Below are 22406 nucleotides of genomic sequence, written 5' to 3' on the forward strand. Positions count from 1 at the left end.
GATCAAACAGTGAGTGTTCCGAATTCTCAGGACAGAGGTCAAAAAACTGTTTAAAACTTTATAAATAAAAATACATTGCTAATGGGGTGCCTTGGTGGCTCACTCAGTTCAGTATCTGTCTTTGGCTCAGGTCGTGATCTTAGGGTTCTGGGATTGGGACCTGCGTCACCCTGCTTAGTGGGATGTCTGCTTCTCCCTCTGCCTCAGCCCCTCCCATGGCTCTCTCTCTCTCTCTCTCTCTCTCTCACAAATAAAATCTTTTAAGAAAATACATTGCGGAGAGGAGAACTGAGTTGGGGGAAATCGGAGGGGGAGACAAACCATATGGGACTGTGGACGCTGAGAAACAAACTGAGGGTTTGGGAGGGGAGGGGGTTGGGGGGTTGGGTATTATGGAGGGCATGTATTGCATGGAGCACTGGGTGTGGTGTATAAACAATGAATTTTGGAACACTGAAAAGAAAAGAAAATACATTGCTAACAAAATCAATGGGGGAAATCTGGAAGGTGAGATATTTATACCCTAATCACGAATTAAAGTATGAGAAATAAATGTCCAAAGAGATGTTTGAAAAAGTGTGACCTAGATATCTTTTTGATGTTTACACGTATTTTAAATTACTGAATTTGGACTTGCAAGTTAACATGGTGAGGAATTCTACACAGTGTAGGAGCCTGGGGGGGAAAAAAAAAAAAAGGCTGCTGCTTCTTTTTTTTTCTTTTCTTTTCTTTTCTTTTCTTTCTTTTTTTTTTTTTTTTTTGATGTTTTATCAAAAGACATTTTTATTTGTCACTCTTAGGAAACCTCATTTTTGACTGGACTCAGATTAAAGGTAGAAACTGTCAGAGAGGACAGACTCCGTCTCTTGGCAATCTGTTCCTGGTGTTTTTCTCAGGCCTCCTTCATTCTCTTGGCTAAAAGTTTAGCACATGCTGCAGCCTCTTCCTTATCTTTCTGAGTGCACTATTTCTTCAAAGCAATATCCCAGTGTTTGTGTTGAAGAACACATGGAGTAACAAGAGGCTAAATCTTGGGCCCTTTGATTCTAGGTTTCTTATCTTCTTTGTTTAGGAGCTTTCTCACAACATACTGGTGGACATCATCTTTAGAGAAACTGAAAAGTTTGTGGATTCTTCTAACTCCTTGGGGCTCCAGGTGGCGAGGCACAGTAGTATCAGTCCAGGAATATCCTTCTCCCCTTTTTTTAGAATGACCAAGTTGAGAACACTGAGGTTAGCATCTATAAGGCAACCCCGAATAGATTTGTACTTTCTCTCTCCCGTCCTCCTTGGTCTATATCAGAAATGCCCCTTACTCAGCAACAGGCAGACACAGCCATGGGTCAAGAACCCTGCTTCATGGGGAAACCTTTTTTGTCATTGCCACCACTGATTTGGACCATGTAACCCTTCCATTCTTTCCCCAGAACAGCAGCAGGAACTTCTGTGGCGATATTCTTCTCATAAAAGTTATGATGTTTGCGTTCACAGTCTACCTCAATGAGTTTCTGGCAGCCAATAGCTGAGAAAGAGATATTCAGCTTCATTCTGAAGCAGACTCCAAGGCACCATGAAGAAGAGCTGATATGCCTCTTCTTAATTTCCTAATAAACTATTCTTGAAGACACAAAAATGAAAAAGGTGGCTTTGAGATCAAATGGTAAGAAAAGATTTCAGAAAATCCTGGTGGAATTCTCACTAAATGCATCATCAGTCAAGATGAATTGAGAAATACATTTTGAACCACATATCACCTAATCTACCCTCTGAAAAAGAAGAAAAGTCCACCCTACCCCCATTAAATCAGTACTAAAAACAAAAATGAGAAGCCTGGAAGGAAGACAGAAAGAATAAAATAATTAGAGAAAACAATACATGTGGAGGGTAGAGGACAAAGAGCTAACTAAGAATTTATAAGTGTTCCCAAAAAAGAAAAAAAAAATAATGGAAGTGTTGAAGAAGACAGTAGAACAATCAAAGTCTATTGAATGACTAGTAGGTCACAGGTGTGACCCTACGAATTTTATATCCATTCAAGTAATTGTTCATTTGTGAAAACAACAGAAAGACTTCCTCAATTAAATAAGGACTAAGAAATATTCTATTGAAGTATGGCCTTTGTTAAACTTAAGTAAGACAAGATTCCCAAACTTTCTATTTAAGTAGGAAATTTGTAGTTTTATTTTACCTCAAGCATGTGAAATAAGAGGGAAATAACAATAATCTCCTTCTGATTTCACAGAGATTTCCCAAGTTTTATGCCTTTTAGAAAAAAGTGACATCTGCATCAAAATTATTACCAAGGTAACACATTATCAAGTAAAACCACTAATTAAAATTACTGACCTTTCAAAAATTAAAGGTTAATGGCAGGAGGCCTCATCTGGGTGGCTCAGTGGGTTAAAGCCTCTACTTTCAGCTCAAGTCATGATCCCAGGGTCCTGGGATCGAGCCCCACATGGGGCTCTCTGCTCAGCGGGGAGCCTGCTTCTTCCTCTATCTGTCTGCCTCTCTGCCTACTTGTGATCTCTGCCTGTCAAATAAATAAATAAAATCTTTAAAAAAAAAATTAAAGGTTACCATCAACAGTAGTTAGCAATAATCTCTGAATCCCGGGTATCTTATAAAAATCCTTATCTAAAATTAATATAAGAAAGAATAGTTTCTGGTTTTCTCTGAAAGTGTAGGGAAAGAAAAAAACAAACATTTCCTTCTTATATTATTGCACTGTCTTCCTTTATGCATAATTAGGAAGGCCTGTTTTTCAAGACTAAATACTGGGATTCCTTTGGTTACTACTGGCAGGAAAAGAAGCAGGCCTCAGAAGCTCAAGGCATATAATATGGAACAAAAAAAAAAAAAAATAGTGTTATAAGCATCAGAATGTGGAGCATATGAGGCTTTGCATCTCACTTTCTCAAAAACACTAATAAGAGATTCACTCCAACCGCCTGAAGAATGAATCAGTGTGGCATGGACTTCTGCATTATAATCCTGGCTTTTTAAATTACTCAATTAAGCAGGTTACTCTCTAAGACTCAATTTCCTCCTCTGTAAAACAAGGATACATAATTGAACCTACAATGCAAGATACCAGTGAGAATCAAATAAGATAGTGCAGGTAAAATATTTGACACAATGCCTGTTACACAGTAAGTGCACAATGATGAACTTTTTAATGTAACAAATTATTACCTAACAATGTATTAGTCACACAGAGAAATACACTAAAGTTAGTTACCCATTGCTTCATTACAAATTCCTCCCAGATTTTAGTGGCTGAAAACAAGAAGCATTTACTATCTCACAGGAGTTTCTAAAGGTCAGATCCAGGAACAACTTCTGTGGCTTTTCCTGGCTCTGCGTCTCTGACAAAGTTGCAGTCAAAATGGCGTTTGGGATGTAGACATCTGAAGATTGACAGGACTAAAGGATTCACTTCCAAGAAGACTCACTCATATGGCTGTTGCCTGGAGACCTTGGTTCTTCATTGGCTAATGGCAGGAGGCCTCAGCTCCCCCAAACATGGGCCTCTCCTTATGACATGTCAGCTAACTTCACCCAGAGTGAGAAATTCAAGAGAAAGAAGTCACAGTGCCTTTCATAATCTTGCCTCCAAAGTCCCACATCACCACTGCTGTTTTCTATTAATTAAGAAGCACATCAGTAAGTCCAGGTCACACTCAAAGGAGTGTCTACCTCTTGAAGAATATCAAAATAACTTAAAAAAAAAAAAGAATATCAAATAACTTGTGCAAAGATTGAAAACGACAATTTTATTTGTGTATCATATGCATATATCTATAAGAAATAGAAAGCTATAATGTAAAAATTTCTTTTTATTACTAAAATGTAATTGATACATAACATTGTATAATATTAAGGCATATTGATTGGCTCTATTTATGTATTGCAATATCACTGACACCATAGTCTCAGCTAACACCACCATCTTGTCACATAATTATTTCTATTTTGTGGAGAAAACATTTAAGATGTAATCTCTTAGCAACCTTGAAGTACGTAATACAGTATTGTTGACTATAATCACAATGACGTGCATTAGACCTCCAGAAGTTATTCACCTTCTAATTGCAAATCTGTGCCCTTTGACCAAAATCCCCCCAATTTTCCCACAACCCAACCCCTGCACAATTATTATCTGCTCTTTTTTGCAATTTTGGTTATCAAGAAAACCAATAAAATATACAGAATTAAGCAGGAAAAAATATTTTAAAACATGTTTATAAAATTCAGGGCTAAAACTTTCCTGTAAATTAAGGTAGATAATAATATAAAAATGTAAAATAATAATCTAAACCTGGGGCCCTTGGGTAGCTCAGTCAGTTAAGCGTCTGAGTGTTGATTTCAGCTCAGGTCATATTCTCAGCATCCTGGGATGGAGGCCCATGTTGGGCTCTGCATTCAGTGGGAAGTCTGAGGATTTGTTCTCCCTCTGCCCCACACCCTGATCATTCTCTCCCCTCTCTAAAATAAATAAATCTCTAAAAAATAATAACTTCATCAAGATAAAAAACTTCTGCACAGCAAAGGAAACAGTCAACAAAACTAAGAGGCAATTCACAGAATGGGAGAAGATATTCACAAATGGCACTACAAACAAAGGGTTGATATCCAAGATCTATAAAGAGCTCCTCAAACTCAATACATGCAAAAAAGACATCAAAAAATGGGCAGAAGACATGAACAGACACTTCTCCAAAGAAGACATAAAAATGGCTAACAAACACATGAAAAAATGTTCATCATCATTGGCCATCAGGAAGATTCAAATAAAAACCACATTGAGATACCACCTTACACCAGTTAGAATGGCCAAAGTCAATAAGACAGTAAACAACAAGTGTTGGAGAGGATGTGGAGAAAGGGGAACCCTCTTACACTGTTGGTGGGAATGTAAGGTGGTATGGCCACTTTGGAAAACAGTGTAGAGGTTCTTCCAAAAGTTAAAAATAGAGCTACCTTATGACCCAGTAATTACACTACTGGGTATTTACCCCAAAGATACAGATGTAGTGAAAAGAAGAGCCACCTGTACCCAATGTTCATAGCAGCAATGTCCACAATAGCCAATCTGTGGAAGGAGCCAAGATGCCCTTCAACAGATGAATGGGTAAAGAAGATGTGGTCCATATATACAATGGAGTATTACTCAGCCATCAGAAAGGATGAATACCCATTATTTGCAACAACATGGATGAAAATGGAGGAGATTAGGCTAAGTGAAATAAGTCAAACAGAGAAAGATGATTATCATATGGTTTCACTTATTTGTGGAACATAAGGAATAATATAGATGACATTAGGAAAAGGAAGGGAAAAATGAAGGGGAAGAAATTGGAGTGGGAGACAAACCATGAGAGACTATGGACTCGGAAACAAACTGAGGATTTTAGAAGGGAGGGGGGAGGGGGAACAGGTGAGCCTAGAGTTGGATATTAAGGAAGGCATGTATTGCATGGAGCACTGGGTGCTATACACAAACAAAAAAATGAATCATGGAACATTACATCAGAAACTAATGATGTACTGTATGGTGACTAACATAACATAGTATTAAAATAATAATAATAACAAACTATAGAAATGATCCCTGAAAGTATAGTCTTGGGAGGGAGACAAGCCATAAGTGACTCTTAATCTCACAAAACAAACTGAGGGTTGCTGGGGGGAGGGGGGTTGGGAGAAGGGGGGTGGGGTTATGGACATTGGGGAGGGTATGTGCTTTGGTGAGTGCTGTGAAGTGTGTAAACCTGGCAATTCACAGATCTGTACCCCTGGGGATAAAAATCTATGTTTATAAAAAATAAAAAATTTAAAAAATAATAATAATAATAATAAGCTAAACCTATAACACCAAATTATTTTAACAAACATGTAGGAATGCAATAAGGATTAAGAAGGAAAGAGATTGGGGAGGGTATGTGCTATAGTGAGTGCTGTGAAGTGTGTAAACCTGGCGATTCACAGACCTGTACCCTGGGGCTAATAATACATTATATGTTAATTAAAATTTTTTTTAAATTATTAAAAAAAAAAAAGCAAACAAGACCCATCAAAAAAAAAAAAAAAAGGAAAGGGATTATACAATTTATATATCAGGTAAGTTACTGCTTTGATACTAATTTTGATAATTATAGAAATGTAATCAAATACATATTGGATAAACCAAAATTGAACCACTAGTAAGATTTTTATTATAATGTTTTCGGATCACAAAAGAAATATTCCCTAACATTAATATAAAAAATTTAGAAAACACCAAAAAGGATAAAATAAAAATAAAAACAACATAATCCTTACCATTTGGATGTCTTTTATCTCTTTTTGTTGTCTGTTGAGGCTAGGACTTTCTGTACTACATTAAATAACGGTGGTGATCGTGGATATCCCTATCTTATTTCTAAATGTAGAGGAAAAGCTCTCAGTTTTCCCCCATTGAGAATGATCTACTCCCCCATTGAGTAGATTTTTCATGTAGATCACCTTTATGATGTTGAGGTGTATTCCCTCTATCCCTACTCTGTTGTAAGTTTTTATCAAGAAAAAATGCTATATTTTGTCAAATTCTTTTTCTGCATCTGTTGAGAGGATCATATGGTCTTATCCTTTCTTTTAAACAATGTGGTATATCACGTTGATTGATTTCAGAATATTGTACCACCCAGCAGCTCAGGAATAAATCCCACTTGATCATGGTGGATAATTCATTTAATGTCCTGTTGAATTCAATTTGCTGGTATCTTGTTGACAATTTTTGTAGCCATGTTCATCAAGGATATTGGCTTGTAATTTTCCTTTTTAGTGGGATCTTTGCCTGGTTTTTGCTCACCTTGTAGAATGAGTCTAGAAGTTTTCCCTCAGTTTGAGAAGAACAGGGTATTAAGTCTTCTTTAAATGTCTAGTGTAATTCTCCTGGGAAGCCATCCAGCCCTGGACTTTTTGTTTGTTGGGAGATGTTTCATTATTGATTCAATTTCTTTCCTGACATAGAATCTGTTCAAATTTTCTATTTCTTCCCTCTTCAGTTTTGGTAGTTTGTATGTTTCTAGGAATTTGTTTAAAAATACAAATTTAATAACTCCCCTATTGTTGAATGTTTAGGTGTTTTTCAATTTTTATTAATATATATAAAAATATATAATTATATATTTTAAATATCTTATTATTTTCATTGAATTAAATTCTAGTAGAATTTCAGAAAAGAGACAATATCTAAAACTCTTAATTAATATTGCAAAACTATACTTACAAAAGGTTGTGCCAACTAATAAATACCCTCACGATATTTGAAAGTTCTCATTTCCCCCAATCAAAACCACAATGGATATCATTCATACCTGTAAGAATGGCTGTTGTAAAAGATAAGAATAATGAATGTTAGTGAGAATGTGGGAAAAATGGACCCTTGTGCACCACTGGTTGGAACGTAAATTGGTGTAGCCATTATGAAAAATAGTATTGAGGTTTGTCAAAAAAATTAAAACTAGAACTACCATATGTTTCAGCAATTCCACTTCTGGGTATTTATTTGAAGAAAATGAAAACACTAATTCAAAAAGATATATCTACCCCATGTTCATTACAGTAATTATTTACAATAGTCAGGATATGGATAAAGAAAATGTGATAGATACACACACACACACACACACACACACACACACACACACACACAATGTCATATTATTTAGCCATGGGGAAGAAGGAAATTCTTGCAACAACAGGGTTGGACCTTGAGGGCATTATGATAAATGAAACTAAATCAGATAGAAAAAGACAAATACTATATGATATTACTTACATGTGGCATAAGAAAGACAGAAAGAGGCTTATAAATACAGAGAACAGATTCGTGGTTGACAGAGGTGGGAGTGTAGGGGGTTGGCAAAATAGGTGAAGGTGGTCAAAAGGTACAAACTTCCAATTATAAAAAAATAAGATGTTTTTTGTGTGTGCGAGGTATGTGCTTGGTGAGTACTGTGAATTGTAAAAGACTGATGAATCAGAGATGTGTACCCCTGAAACAAATAATACATTATATGTTAATAAAAAATAAATTAAAAAAATAAGTCATGGGGATATAATGATACTGTATTGTATATTCACAAGTTGCAAAGACAGTAAGTAGATCTAAAAAGTTCTCATCATAGGAAGCCTAGGTAGCTCAGTCAGTTAAGCATCTAACTCTTGGTTTGGGTTCAGGTCATGATTTTATGGGTCAGCGATCGAGCCCCTTTTTGGGCTTTGTGTTCAGTAGGGAGTCTGCTTGAAGATTCTCTCCCCCTCCTTGACTCTCTCTCTCTCTCTCTCTCTCTCTTTCTCTCAAATAAATAGATAAATAAATCTTTTTTTTACGTTTTTTTTAAGTTTTTAAAAGGTTCTCATCACAAAAAAATATTGCAGCTATGTATGGTGACAGATATTAACTAGATTTACTGTGATCATTTTCAATATATGGTTGACACAAGTTTGAACTGCACAGGCCCACTTATACACATAATTTTTTTTAATAGCTACAGTACAGCATTGTAAGTCTATTTCTTTTTCCTTACAATTTTCTTAATAACATTTTCTTCTCTCTAGCTTCATTATAAGAATTCTGTGTATATATAATATATATAACACACAAAATATGTTAGTCAACTGTTTATGTTACCACCAAGGCTTCCAATCAATAGTAGGCTATTAATATTTAAGTTCTGGGGAGCCAAAGTTACATTCAGATTTTTTTTAATTAATTTATTTATTTTCAGAAAAACAGTATTCATTATTCTTTCACCACACCCAGTGCTCCATGCAATCCGTGCCCTCTATAACACCCACCACCTGGTACCCCAACCTCCCACCCCCCCGCCATTCAGATTTTTGACTGCACAAGGGTGTCAGCACTCCTAACCCCCGTGTGGTTCAAGGGTCAGCTGTATACAAATATTGTCATTGTGTTATGCACCTAAAACTAATATGTTATTATGTCAATTATATCTCAATTTTTCAAAATCTTTTTTAAAAAGTTTTTATTTCCCCATAGTCTTTACAGTGGAGTATCTTCAATTGGATATATTCTGACAGTTTCTCAAAACTAACATTATAGCACATAGTTATTTTCTCCCTATCCCTTCCATGCTACTTCTTTCCTGGACTTTTATGTTTCTGTTAAAAAAGCCTGTCCTTCCAGACAAACTGGCAACATAAAACAATGTCCTTTTTGAGGTCTTTCTTCTTCCTGCCTCCTATCCAAGCAGTTATCAAATCTGGCCTCTTATAATTCCCAAAATACCTACCACATTCATCCCTTTTCTACATTCTTACTGTCAATTCTGTTAGTTTTCTCCCATCCAATCAAGTTGGATTCTTTTTCCAATCCTATCCTACCCCAGGGTGTGAAACTGTGTCTGGTAGTGGTATCAACACTATCTATTTTGATGGAGTTAATCTAGCTTTGTCCCTTCATGTTCCAAGATCAGTGCTCAGTATTTATCAAAGGAAGTGGAGAACTCTGAATATAAATTCTGGATATAAAAATTAATAAGTTAGCTTATCACATTACTTCCAAACACCCTGTGCTACTTCACAATATACCCACAGAGTGTTTTGGCACAGAGCCAAGCTTGAGCTCCAAGCAAGGGCCTGATACTATGACATAGCTAACACTCCTGGATCATTCAATTGACCCAACCTAAAAGAATGGAACAGAGATAATTACAGATTATATTAGTCATCTATTGCTGAGTAACAAACTTATCATAAATTTATCAGTTTAAAATAATATATATTTATTATACAACAATTTTTGTAGGTCAGGAATCTGGCCATGGTTTACCTGAGATCTTTGTTTCAGGGTCTTTCAGTGGAGTTGTCATCAAGATGCTGGCCAATGTTCTTTCCCACTGAGATTTCCAGAAAACTATGGCTGGGGAAAAAGAAAGCAAAAAAAAAAAAAAAGAGTTCAGTGGTGGCAACCACCCTGAAAAGTTCACGAGAACTTCCAAATCCACTAACTAGGAATATCAGAATTAGACTCAAAACAGAAACCATCCAACTGTCTGGGCGGTTGGTCAGTAAGGATCTGAAAATATTTACTGTTTTGATCATATGAATAGATGTTAATTTGACAAACATCAATCAAACATTTACTATCTGTAATGCACCATATCATGCACTGGAGAAAATTAAGATAAATAAGCCATATAATTCATGAATTCAGAGAATTCACACTGTAGCAGAAGAAAGGAAGAAACCTATTCACAAATCACTACAACAACATAGCATGCAATAAAAGTTATAACAGATGGATCCAAAAATAAAGTGCTTGGGTACGGAAAAGAAGGGAAGGTTATGAAATACTGGAATTTAAGCAGGTAATCATTCCCGAGGAGTGGAATATGGAATGATCAGAATGAATGAGAAAGAACGAAGAATAAATCTGAAAGCAAGCCAGCCAAGGACAGCTTTCATAACCTCTGAGCACTTCAGCACTTCCTATAAAAATACCAAATATTGAAGAGAGCTGTAAAAATACCAAATGTTTTCAGAGAACATGGAACAACCAGAATTCTTATACATTGCTTATGGGAGGAAAAACTGAAAGTTTCATAAAAAGTTAAACATACATCAACCTTATGATCCAGCAGTTCTATCCCTAGGTGTTTATCCAAGGAAAAGGAAATCACTTGTCCACAAAAAACTTGTATGAGATGCTTCATGGCAGCTTTATGCATGATAGCCAAAATTCAGAAATAATAGGAGAATGAATAAACACAAGAGAATTTTTTAGGGAGATGGAAATATTTGTATCTTGCTGTAATTGCCAAGAACAGTGAATGGTTCACTTAAAATCTGAGCACTTCTGGAGTGCCTGGGTGACTCAGTCAGTTAAGCATCTGACTCTTGATTTTGGCTCAGGTCATGATCTCAGGGTTTTGAGGTTAAGTCCCACATCAGGCTCTGTGCTGGGCATGGGACATGCTTGGGATTCTCTCTCTCCCTCTCCCTCTCCCTCTGTCCCTCCCTGAACCTCTCTCTCTCTATCTCTCTCCCCTACTTCCCTCCCTTCCTCTCTTAAAAAAAAAAAATCTGAGCACTTCATTGCATATAAGTTATATCTTTTATCTGTCAGTTTTCAGTTGGGGGACAGGTACCACACAATAATTTGAACAGGGAAAGTTTAATATAAAGACTTATTAACCATAACAAGAAATTGCCTACTAATGGGTAAAGAGAACTCTAAAAGAGTAAATAAATAGAAGATAAAGGCAGCAACCATTATTACCTCTAAGGCTAAGGCACAGCACCTAAGGATGAAAGAAATACAGAAGGGCCCCTCGGGGCAGAGATCCAACTTTGTTGGAGAGGGTAGAGCAACTACCCTCACTCAGTGTTGGTGAAACTTACTGGAGGAAGACTTCACCAGGAGGTGTTGCAGCTCAGGACTCACTGCGAATCCTCCTGTAAAGGTTGTGAGCTGAGAAGCTACCCTCTTAAGAACTGGGTAAGGCTGGCCACAGAGAAATTCCCTGCAGCGCAGCTCACTTGCGAAGCTATCTCCTGGGATGCTGAGGAATGCTGGCCATGGGGAAATAAGTGCTGGCCCATTGCCCCGCTGTTCCCAATGGTCATACACTGCAGAAGAATTTAAGCAGAGCACACTAAGAACCAGAAGAAAAGTCTGTTCCTCCCCCAGTATCTTCCAGTGCCCTCAGCAACAAAACTCAATATTGTGCAAGCTGGGAAGGGAAGAATGCTCCATATCAAAAGCAGAGCAATGAAGGGTAGATTTAAAATTGAGGCAACAAATGGATAACTGATACACACTTCAATTTTAAAAGTAAGATATATGAGAAATCTAAAATGGTCAAACTCAGAAAAGCAGAATGTTGAATGGTGGTTGCCCAGGGGTGGGGGCAGGAGGAGACAGGGAGGTATTAGTCAGGGGGCACAAAGTTTAATTTATACAAGATGAATCAGACCAGAGGTCTGCTGCACAGCATAGTGCCTAGAGTTAACCATACTATATTGCATCCTTAAAAATTTGCTAAGAGGATGCTGAAAGAGGGTGGTAGGAAACTTTTGGAGGTGGTAGATGTGTTTATGACAAGGACTGTGATGATTTGTTGTATACTTTCCTCCAAACTCATCAGATTGATATGGTAAATATATACAGCAATTTGTATGTCAATCATACCTCAATAAAATGGTTTTTAAAAAAGAAAGAGGAAGGGGCACCTGGGTAGCTCAGTGGGCTAAGCCTCTGCCTTCATTTCAGATCATGATCTCGGGGTCCTGGGATCGAGCCCCACATCTGGGCTCTCTGCTCAGCTGGGAGCCTGCTTCCCCACCTTTCTCTGCCTACTTGTGATGTCTCTCTCTATATCAGATAAATAAATAAAATCTTTTTTTAAAAAAAAGGAGGAATAAGAGGAAGAGAAAGAGAAAAAAGGACATAGAATTTAGGGTTTATGGGAGATGGCAGAATTATCTAGAACAGATGTAACTGACTAAATTTGAACTATAAATGACAGGTGGTAGACATTAAGCATTTGTCCAGGTTGCACTAGGCACTGTTATCTTATTTAACACTCATAGAATGTACAGAAGTTACTTATTATTGTTCTCATTTTAGTGAGGAAACTGGGTCTCAAAGGGAATAATTAAGTCATCTTTAAGGTCACAGAGCCAGATAGGGATGGACTCAAATTTTGAACCCACAACTCTGACTCTGAAGTCTCACAATGCATCTCATTGATGATGCAGGATCATGCCAATACCAAACTGGAAAGTCTGGTCCCCAGTAATTACATTTATACTTCTCCTAAGTCTCTACCATTGTAAACAAGACACTACAGGACCAGTTTCAGGTGGTGCTGCATTTTGATCATCTCAGTGAAGAACTGAAAAGAGCTGTTTTCCCATTCACCCAAGAATAACATCTTCTATGAATTGAATTAGTTGCCTATATGGACAATAAAACAAAATAAGATGATTTTTAAAAGGGGAAAAATCTACTTTAAGGCAGTTTTTCAGACAAGCACATATTGTCTTTATTCCAGGGACAAGAACCAGAAACTCTGCCTAATATTCCCCGGCTACTATAATTTTGATATCTGATATACCTCGAGACATACAAGCCATTCCATGTCCTCCTGATAAGCAAGGAATAATGAATACCATCAATCTTGTGACAGTTTTCCTTGTTATAAAGCTAATGCCTATTAGTAAGGTCTGATTAGAGTTACCATTATCATTACATTATCTCGTTCAGTTTCCAATCTGGGAGCCAGAAAATTATAATGTGTGTGCCATATTACACAACCACGAAGTTACTCGTGAGTACATAGTGGACCACCAAAAAATATAAGATCATACGCTCTACTCAATTATTTTGCCATAACTGAATAATAACACTGATTCACTGTTTCCCTGGAGATTGCATCCATTTTCTATATTTTATATATCACCTCAATGCTGGTGATTTCAAAATTCATATCCTTAGAATTGAACTCTCTCTTGAGATCAAGAGTCTTGTCTTATTGAATACCTGGATGTCAAATATGATTCTCAAATTTAATAATTTCAAAAGGGAACTGTTGATCTATTTCCCTTCATCCTTTTAGGGCTCATCTACCTAGCTGCCCAAGCCAAAAATCTAGGAGTTATTCTTTTTTTTCCTGAATTTCTTGAGATATAATTGACATATGACATTGGACAAGTTTAAGGTACATAATGTATTCATTTGGTACATTTAAAAATTGCAATATAATTCCACCATAGTGCTAGCTAACATCTCCATCATATCACATGATTATCATTTCTTTTTTGTAGTAGGAGGTAATAAGATCTAGTCCCTAGGAATCATTCTTGATTCTTTTCTTCCCTTCATCATCTACATTCAATTCACCAGCTAGTCACACTGGACCTAGTTCCAAAATGTGTTGAATTCTTCCTCTTCTTTCCAACTATACTGCTGCTTTTCTACCCCAAGTTGCCATCATTTCTCACCTAGACTGCTGAAATAGAACTGCTTGGCTGGCTTATTCCCTAACTCTCCAAAATTCATTCTCTTTAGAGCATGCTGCTTCAAACTATCCAAAAGATTCTCAATGCATGCAGAATAAAATCACACTCCTTAACTTAACTCCTTAACTTAACTCATATAGTGAGATCCACTATAAGTGATATAGATAAGATTTATGATAGGAGAGAACCCAGAAATGGACCCTCAACTCTATGGTCAACTAATCTTTGACCAAGCAGGAAAGAATACCCAATGGAAAAATAATAGTCTCTTCAACAAATGGTTTTGGGAAAATCGGACAGCCACCTGTAGAAGAATGAAACTGGACCATTTCCTTACCATACACAAAAATAGACTCAAAATGGATGAAAGACCTAAATGTGAGACAGGAATCCATCAAAATCCTAGAGGAGAAAATGGGCAACAACTTCTGTGACCTCGGTTGCAGCAACTTCCTGCTAGACACGTCTCCAAAGGCAAGGGTAACAAAGGCAAAAATGAACTATTGGGACTTCATCAAGATAAAAAGCTTTTGCACAACAAAGGAAACAGTTGACAAAACCAAAAGACAGCAGACAGAATGGGAGAAGATATTTGCAAATGTCTTATGGGTTAAAGAGCTAGTATCCAAGATCTATAAAGAACTTCTCAAACTCAACACCTGAAAAACAAATAATCCAGGCAAGAAATGGGCAGAAGACAAGAATAGACATATAAATAGCCAAGAGACACAGGAAAAAAGGCTCCACATCACTTGGCATAAGAGAACTACAAATCAAAACCACAATGAGATACCACCTCACACCAGTCCGAATGGCTAAAATTAACAACACAGGGGAAAAAAAAGAAATGTTGGTGAGGTTGTGGAGAAAGGGGAACCCTCTTATACTGTCGGTAGGAATGTAGGCTGGTGTAGCCACTCTGGAAAACAGTATAGAGCTTCCTTGAAAAGTTAAAAATAGAGCTACTCTACAACCTAGCAATTGCACTACTAGGTATTTACCAAAGAATATAAACATTGTAATCTAAAGGGGCAACCCGCAACCCAATGTTTACAGCAGCAATGTCCACAATAGCTAAACTATGGAAAAAGCCCAGATGTCCAACAACAGATGAATGCGTAAAAAAGATGTTGTATGTATGTATGTATGTATGTATGTATATAACACACACACACACACACACACACACACACACACACACCCCAGAGGAATATTACTCAGCCATCAAAAACAATGAAATCTTGCCATTTGTAGTAACATGGATGGAACTAGAGGGTATTATGCTACATGAAATAAGTCAATCAGTGAAAGACAACTCACTCATCTATGGAATTTAAGACACAAAACAGAGGATTATAGGGGAAGGGAGGGAAAAATAAAATAAGACAAAATCAGAGAGGCAGACAAACCATAAGAGACTCTTAACTATAGGAAACAAACTGAGGGTTGCTGGAGGGATGGAGGAAGGATGAGAAAACTGCGTGATGACATTAAGGAGGGCATGTGATATAATGAGCACTGGGTGTTATATGCAACTGATAAATCACTGAACTCTACCTCTGAAATTAATAATATACTATATGTTAATTAATTGAATTTAAATAAAAGTTTTAAAAGAGAGAGAAAAAATACTTATCATAGGGTTTTGGCACAGAAATTGTGAGAGCCAGTAAAAGAGTCTATGTAAGAGTATAGTGTCTATATCTGATGCTGGGCCTAAAAGGAAGGAAGGAAGTGAAGTGAGGGAGAGTAAGAGCTGTGGGATGACCTGGAACCCATTAAAATGAACTGGAACTTGTGTCTGTCTTTCACTACATTCAGGCCTCAATTTCAATGACGTGACTGACCTGCAGAAAAGGCTTGCACTCTTTAATTTGAATTTGCACACAGACCTGGCCTACACATAGGAGGAGCTGAAGAAGGAGATCCAGCAACCATTGGAGTATCTGCTATTCTGTGCCACCAGTGTAAGCCAGCAGATCAGAGACCACATGCAAGAGCTACAACAGAACATGACGCTCTACAGAACTTCTGAACACAGATGTGGCCACTGCTTTATGTACACTTCCCAAAGCTCATGCAGATTTCTCTTGTGGCCATCCCTACTCAGAACCACATAAGGTAGGGAATGTTTGGAAACCCAGGTCCAACTCAGGTGCATTAATACAGTATAAAACCACCACTGGCCACCTTTTGTCAGCCTGGCCCAAACACACCTCTTTTAACCATACCTAACTTCCAAATGACAGTAGAAAAATTGTGTTCTTGTCTAATATAATGCAACTGTCCTTTGTCAAAGTGAAAACATATTAATCCTCTCAAGAGTCTGCAAAATTCTTTTATTTGTTTTTTCAGTGATATTCATTCTTCTTTTAGCTGAGTCACCCTCCCCTTTGATATCCTGTAACACTGAGTTCTACAAAGTGGTTTGCTGTAAATGTCTAGTAGGCAGTTCTCTGAGGGGAAAAAAGCCACAAAACATAGTGTTTGCCAGTCTCCGTTGTGTAAACACTCCCACTGTGCCCAATTTCATACCACTAGTATGATATCACTGAACTCATTTGGGAAGAGATATGCAGTAAGTAGCATGTCAATATGTGGTATTTCCACCATATAGATACAGTATATATAAACCACCTCAGGAGTACAGATAATAATGATTAGAAAGTGATGTTCTGAGTATTTATTACCATTGTTTTAATATAATTTATTTAATTATAAGTTTATATAATTTAATTTTATATTGACTTTATTAAGGCCTAGTAGAGAATAGCTGTCTACAGAGGATGGCATTGATATGTACTAGGGAAGCACCTAATGGAAATAATCAGTCCCTTGCAAGGCAAATACCTCAAGAGAGGCAAAGAGAGTCTAATATTCTCAGGTAGGAGAAGTAGAGCTGCTGCTACTGCCAGAGGAAACTCATAATTTACAGGTTAAAGATTCCTAGCTTCATCAGAATTTGCCCATATATCTTTATCTCAATTATCAGGGTCCTGCTTCTTCCTAATCGATACAAAGGACCTTGAAAGGTGGGAAACTCAATTTATCTTATTTATTCAGCAACATACAAGCTTTGACTTTGGGATTTTTTTTGTTTATTTGTTCATTTTCAGAAATCTCAGTCCTGCATAATAGTTATAGAAGCTTTCTGGAAATTTAAAGCCCTGAACTCCTCATTTTCTTTCTACCTCTACCCCAGTGCATATATAAATAACCACTTAATCCCCCTGCATTTCTTATGTTCATTTAAATGTTCCATAGCAGCAACTACTTGGTCCCCTAAAAACTGGCCTTCAATAGGTATTTCATTACAAGTGTCTACAGGTGGTAATTTTAGTAACTGTTTTACCTTTGCATGCTATGAACTACCAGCGTCCTCTTTGCCCCTGGAAATAGGGTTATTATGCCTCTAAATGTAATCAGATCAGAAAAACAATTCTAAGACTACAGAACCAGTTCACAGAACACAGAACCAATTCAGAAAACCCTTCCTTAAGATTTCATTCCTCTGGAACCACCTCCAGCACCAAATGTTGTGTCAGTTAGGGTTTGACCAAATTTATTATAGGACTTTGATGTTAAGCAATTGTAGAAGGTGGTTAAAGAATCTATATAAGGCTTGTGTTTCTATATCTGATAGCTAGCTGGAAGTCAGCAAGGCAGGGATAATCTGGAAGAAAATACAAGTGATGGAGCACAAGGACAAATAGGAACCTGAAAGAACAAGCTGGACACCACAAGAATGCACTTGGGAGCCCACTTGTGTCTCTTATTGCCTCCAGGCCTCCAAGTTGGATAATAAGGGAAAAGGTGCAGGAGAGGCTAGTGTGTTCAACACACACACACACACGAGTCTAGGATTCAGAGAAGCTTAAGGAGGACTCTGGCAGAAGCCAGAGTAGTCATAAGCACATCTGTTGCCTGCCCCATTATAACAAGGTAAGTCAACAGATCAGCAACAAGTATGTGGAAAATGCAACAGTGCTTGATGGTTCAACCTTCTGGATATAAACATAGCTACAGCTTTTCATTGCTTGTGGCCAACCTTAATCTAAAACTAAACAGGGAAGAGAATTCTGGGAAATGTCATTCCAGCTTAGCTCATGGATAAGAACTAAGTCACCACATTGCGCCACCTCTCTGACATTGCACTTGACTCCAATATACCAACATCTTTCTGCTCTTAGAATACATAACAATTTGTTTCCACCTCTGGGCCTTTGTATTTGGTGTTCCTTCTACCTGCTCTTTCTCCAGATAATACCTAGCTTCTCATTATTCCTTTCTCCACTCACACATCACGCCTTCCCCAATACAAATTATTTCATATTCCTGGTTGCTCTCTATTGTGACGATTTTTAGTTGCTTGGCAAACATCAGTGCACTCCTCTCTCCTTATTAATAGTTGCTATTTTCCAGGTACCCGCCCTTTTCCACCAGTACCTCTTTCCCAGCTGTAGGAATGTGCTCTAACTTCTTTAAGTTAATTTATTAGTTTAAGTCTCTTGCTCATCTCTGTATCAATGACTGAGGCTAGACTTTATTTGTAGCCTGATAAAGATGATAGAGATGAGCAAAAGACCTAAGCTAATAAATCTCAGTACCTTCCACTGGAATACTATGATGAAAGTTCTACTTAATTCAAATAAGGACACATGACCCTGACTCATACTGGCAGATATCCTCCAACCATGAGGACAACCCATCCTAAGATAAAGAAAGCCACCTCTGGTGACTACAGAAGAGAAGAGTCAGACAATTAGGTCAGTGTTGACACTATTAATCTCCTGGACCAGTGAAGCCCAAAACCTTCCATACCTATGTATTTTCCCTTTATATGAACCAATAAATTCCCATGTTGTTTAAGCCACTTTGGGTTTGTTTTTGTTTTTGTTGAGTTATAATTGTCATATAATATTTTTAATAAAAATTATAAATGATGCAATCCTCTCATACTGTTTTATTGTCTTCAAAGGCATATAGTCTTCAAAGACATTGTTATTTGTAATTATCTTGGGGTTTTTTTTTTTACTTTTTGTCTTTTCTTTAATATCCACCTCCTCCACTAGATTAGGAACTCAATGCAAGTAGAGATTTTGAATATTTCACTACAAACTCCTAAAACAATGCCCAGCACATGTAAGAACTCAAAAATACTTAAGGAATTCATGAGTATAATAGATCTATATAGAGTCTTCTCTTTCTACAGCATATAAAATGCGGAGCAGGCACTAATGTTGACATCAAACAATGGCATGTTTTAATTCAGTGGGTCACCAGTGCCAATTTGCCTTTCTTTTGTTCTGCCTTGATCATTTTGTTTAGAGCTAAGCTGTACGTGAAATAGTTTTGAGTATAACACAAATGCTACATGACTGGCATGTCTGGCATTGTAAAACATCACATGGGTGTTCAGTTAAAACTTTACAGCTGATGATTGGGATTACTATGTAATAATATAGCTGACTTTTTAATGTTTGTCAATTCCTGAAGCAAAAGATGCTGATTTTCCATGTAAGCATCCTAGAAACACAGCCATTGTTTTTCCATGAAAGGGTCTTTGAAGACCCTAGGAATTTCCTCAGCTAGTTTTGAGTGCCATAATTTGAAAAGGAAAGCAACAACAGAGACTCCAGCTAATACATAAGAAGATAAAGAAATAAATCTGCTCACCCACCCACAGGATTTATTTTCTAATTTTCCTTCTGCTTTTCATCACTTAGTTTTTATACAGCTTAGGAAAGTGCACAATACAAAGGGCATGGTTTCCAAAAAACAAGTTTTCTCCTGCAGTCTTTAATGTGCCAGAAGGCATGGCAACTAGAAGAGGAAACTCCAGAAACCTGGCAGTACCCAACTGGTTTTCTCTCCTGAAGGACTTCTGTGAGGACAGTGTTCCTAATCTTGATCTTTCGTTGCTGTTTGTGGAGACCTAAAGAGCCCTGAGATTATTAGGGAGCCCCCTAAGCAGTGTCCATATTCAATAAACATTAACAATGCTAATCACACTAGCTAGCCCAAGAACCATGTAGATTTTTAGGTAGCTGCATTGCAACAAATTTCCTCTTTCAACCATACGCCCACATGGTTTCCTCTTGAAGCCTTCTCTTTAAAGTGGCAAAATTCTGTTCCCAAAAACTTAGATATAACAAGGAGAGGACTCAGTAGAATTGGAGGCTACTTGAAATGATCCATCCCCCTGATTCCAGACAAGACCCCATGAAACCACTTCACACCTAAGCATTCAATATTAGACCTCTAAGGAAAGTCTGTTTTTAATATCGTCTCTCCTTCCCTAATCAGAAAACTTTTTAGATCACTTACAATTCTGTCTGGAGGATCGTTTTTAAAACTAAATTAGATGAGGTTTATAAAAAGAACTTAACTCTGTGCCTATCCCTGGATACTCCTTTAAAAAGAGTAATACCCTTGTCTTTAATCTACCATTGGCCATTTCCTCTCATGCTTATAGAGAAGATGTACCATTTGCATTTAAAAATCTTTTTGTACTATATGGTGACTAACATACCATAATAAAAAAAATAATAATGATTTTTAAAAATCTTTTCCTCAGTAACTGTTATGGACTGAAGGCTTGTGTCTCCTCACCCCAAAATTCAAACGCCCAGTGCAACTATGTTTGGAGATGAGGCCTCTAATGAAGTAATTAGGGTTAAATAATGTCAAAAGAGAGGGAACTGATGTGACAAGGTTAGTATCCTTATGAGAAGAGACAACAAAGAGCTTGCTGTCTCTGTTCCTCTACCATTCAAGGACATGGTGAGAAGGCACTTCAACAAGCCAGAAAGAGAGCCCTCACCAGAAATCGATCCTGTCGTATCTTAATCTAGGACTCCTAGACTCCAAAATAGCAAAAAAGATAAATTTCTGTTGTTGAAGCAACCCAGCCTTTGGTATTCGGGTATGGCAGCCCAAGCAGACTCATACAGTAACCATTTCTTTATTTTCTTGTTTAGGATCTGCAGGCCATTTGGATGGAGATGATATACTTAGATGTTCCTCTAAAAAGGAACAAATGTGTAAATGGAAGGTGAGTTTCATATTATTTGAAAAATATGAACTTGTTCACTTTTAAAATATTTTTCTTTTCCCTAATAAAGGACTGCATTCTAAGATACATATCTTTAAAATGTTTTTATTAGTAAATGGTGGTCGTAGTTTCTTTCAGGTGAGCCTTGATTCCTCTTCCTGTATGACTTCTGCCTTCATCCTAGCACTACAGGAAATCATCTGTGCAATCAAAAATTATCCTTCCAATACAAACAATAGTATTCAGACCTACTGGTATCTCAATAAATGAAGGACTTCAGATTGCCTGAAAAAAGTCCTACAATGAAAGCTTGAGAGCCCAGAACACATAACGTCACCGGCTTTAGACAAGTTCGAGACATACTAAATAGACTTGACAGAGATTACATTTATCAAAATTAAGCAACATGCTCACTATATATTTCTGATTATTTTTCTTGGTTTTCTTTTAAAATCTTAGGAACAAGCAGGAGATTTGGGGACAGAGATTGTGGGGCTTTTGAAAAAACTATTTTTAGCACTTGCTGAAATGTTTCATACTAAAGAGAAAATCTTTTCACTCAACAAGACACTGATTAGATCTTTAGGTAACTGTTCCTATAGCAACACTCTACTCTGCAATATTCTATTATTTTTCAAGCCTACCTCCTCAACTAGAGGCTAGAGTTCATTACACATAGCCATCCTTTCCTACTCTGCTATACAATGAAATGTTTCCCATTTTTCAGCTTATTTCCACAATGTTCCTTATTTCTTTTCACTTCAATAGTAAATTTAATTAATTGAAAACATTTCACTAAAGCTATTCTACATATTGGTATGAGGTTTTTAACAGTATAAGAATAATAACAATAGCAATTTTTTATTAACCAAATATTCATGATCAACAAATGTCCTCCAACGTACCCTTACTAACATAAGGACAAATAATGTGATGACTGGAAGGCCAGGATGATCCTTTCATTCATTCAATTCTTCAGTAAATATTTAATGAGTACCAACTATATTCCAGAGAAGAGATGGCATGGTAGGCAGGGACAACCATGTAGTAGAAGACAGATGCAATAATCATTTAAAGAAAAAAAAAATTTTAGGTACAATTAAAGTGAAGAGTGTGAGGAAGAGTGGGGAGAGATTAAGTGCCAAGTATTGGATTATATAGAGTCTCGTAAGCCACTTATATAAAGATAACTCTAAAACTGTAATATAGAAACCCCAAATTTTAGTGGCCTAGGACAATAAAACTGAATTTTTTCTCATTAAATAATCCTATGCATGTGTTCCTGGTTGGTAGGGGTATCTTCCAAAAGATCAGG

At 37.0% G+C, this 22406-nt stretch overlaps 2 pseudogenes; both read right to left on the reverse strand.

The window, feature by feature from the left end:
- Positions 1 to 757: 757 nt before the first annotated feature.
- On the reverse strand, positions 758 to 1547 carry LOC116588262 (annotated as a pseudogene).
- A 4003-nt stretch (positions 1548 to 5550) lies between these two features.
- Positions 5551 to 5630, reverse strand: LOC116589487 (annotated as a pseudogene).
- Between the last annotated feature and the right edge of the window lie 16776 nt (positions 5631 to 22406).

The sequence above is a fragment of the Mustela erminea genome, chromosome 4, assembly GCF_009829155.1.
Source record: "Mustela erminea isolate mMusErm1 chromosome 4, mMusErm1.Pri, whole genome shotgun sequence".
Lineage (NCBI taxonomy): Eukaryota > Metazoa > Chordata > Mammalia > Carnivora > Mustelidae > Mustela > Mustela erminea.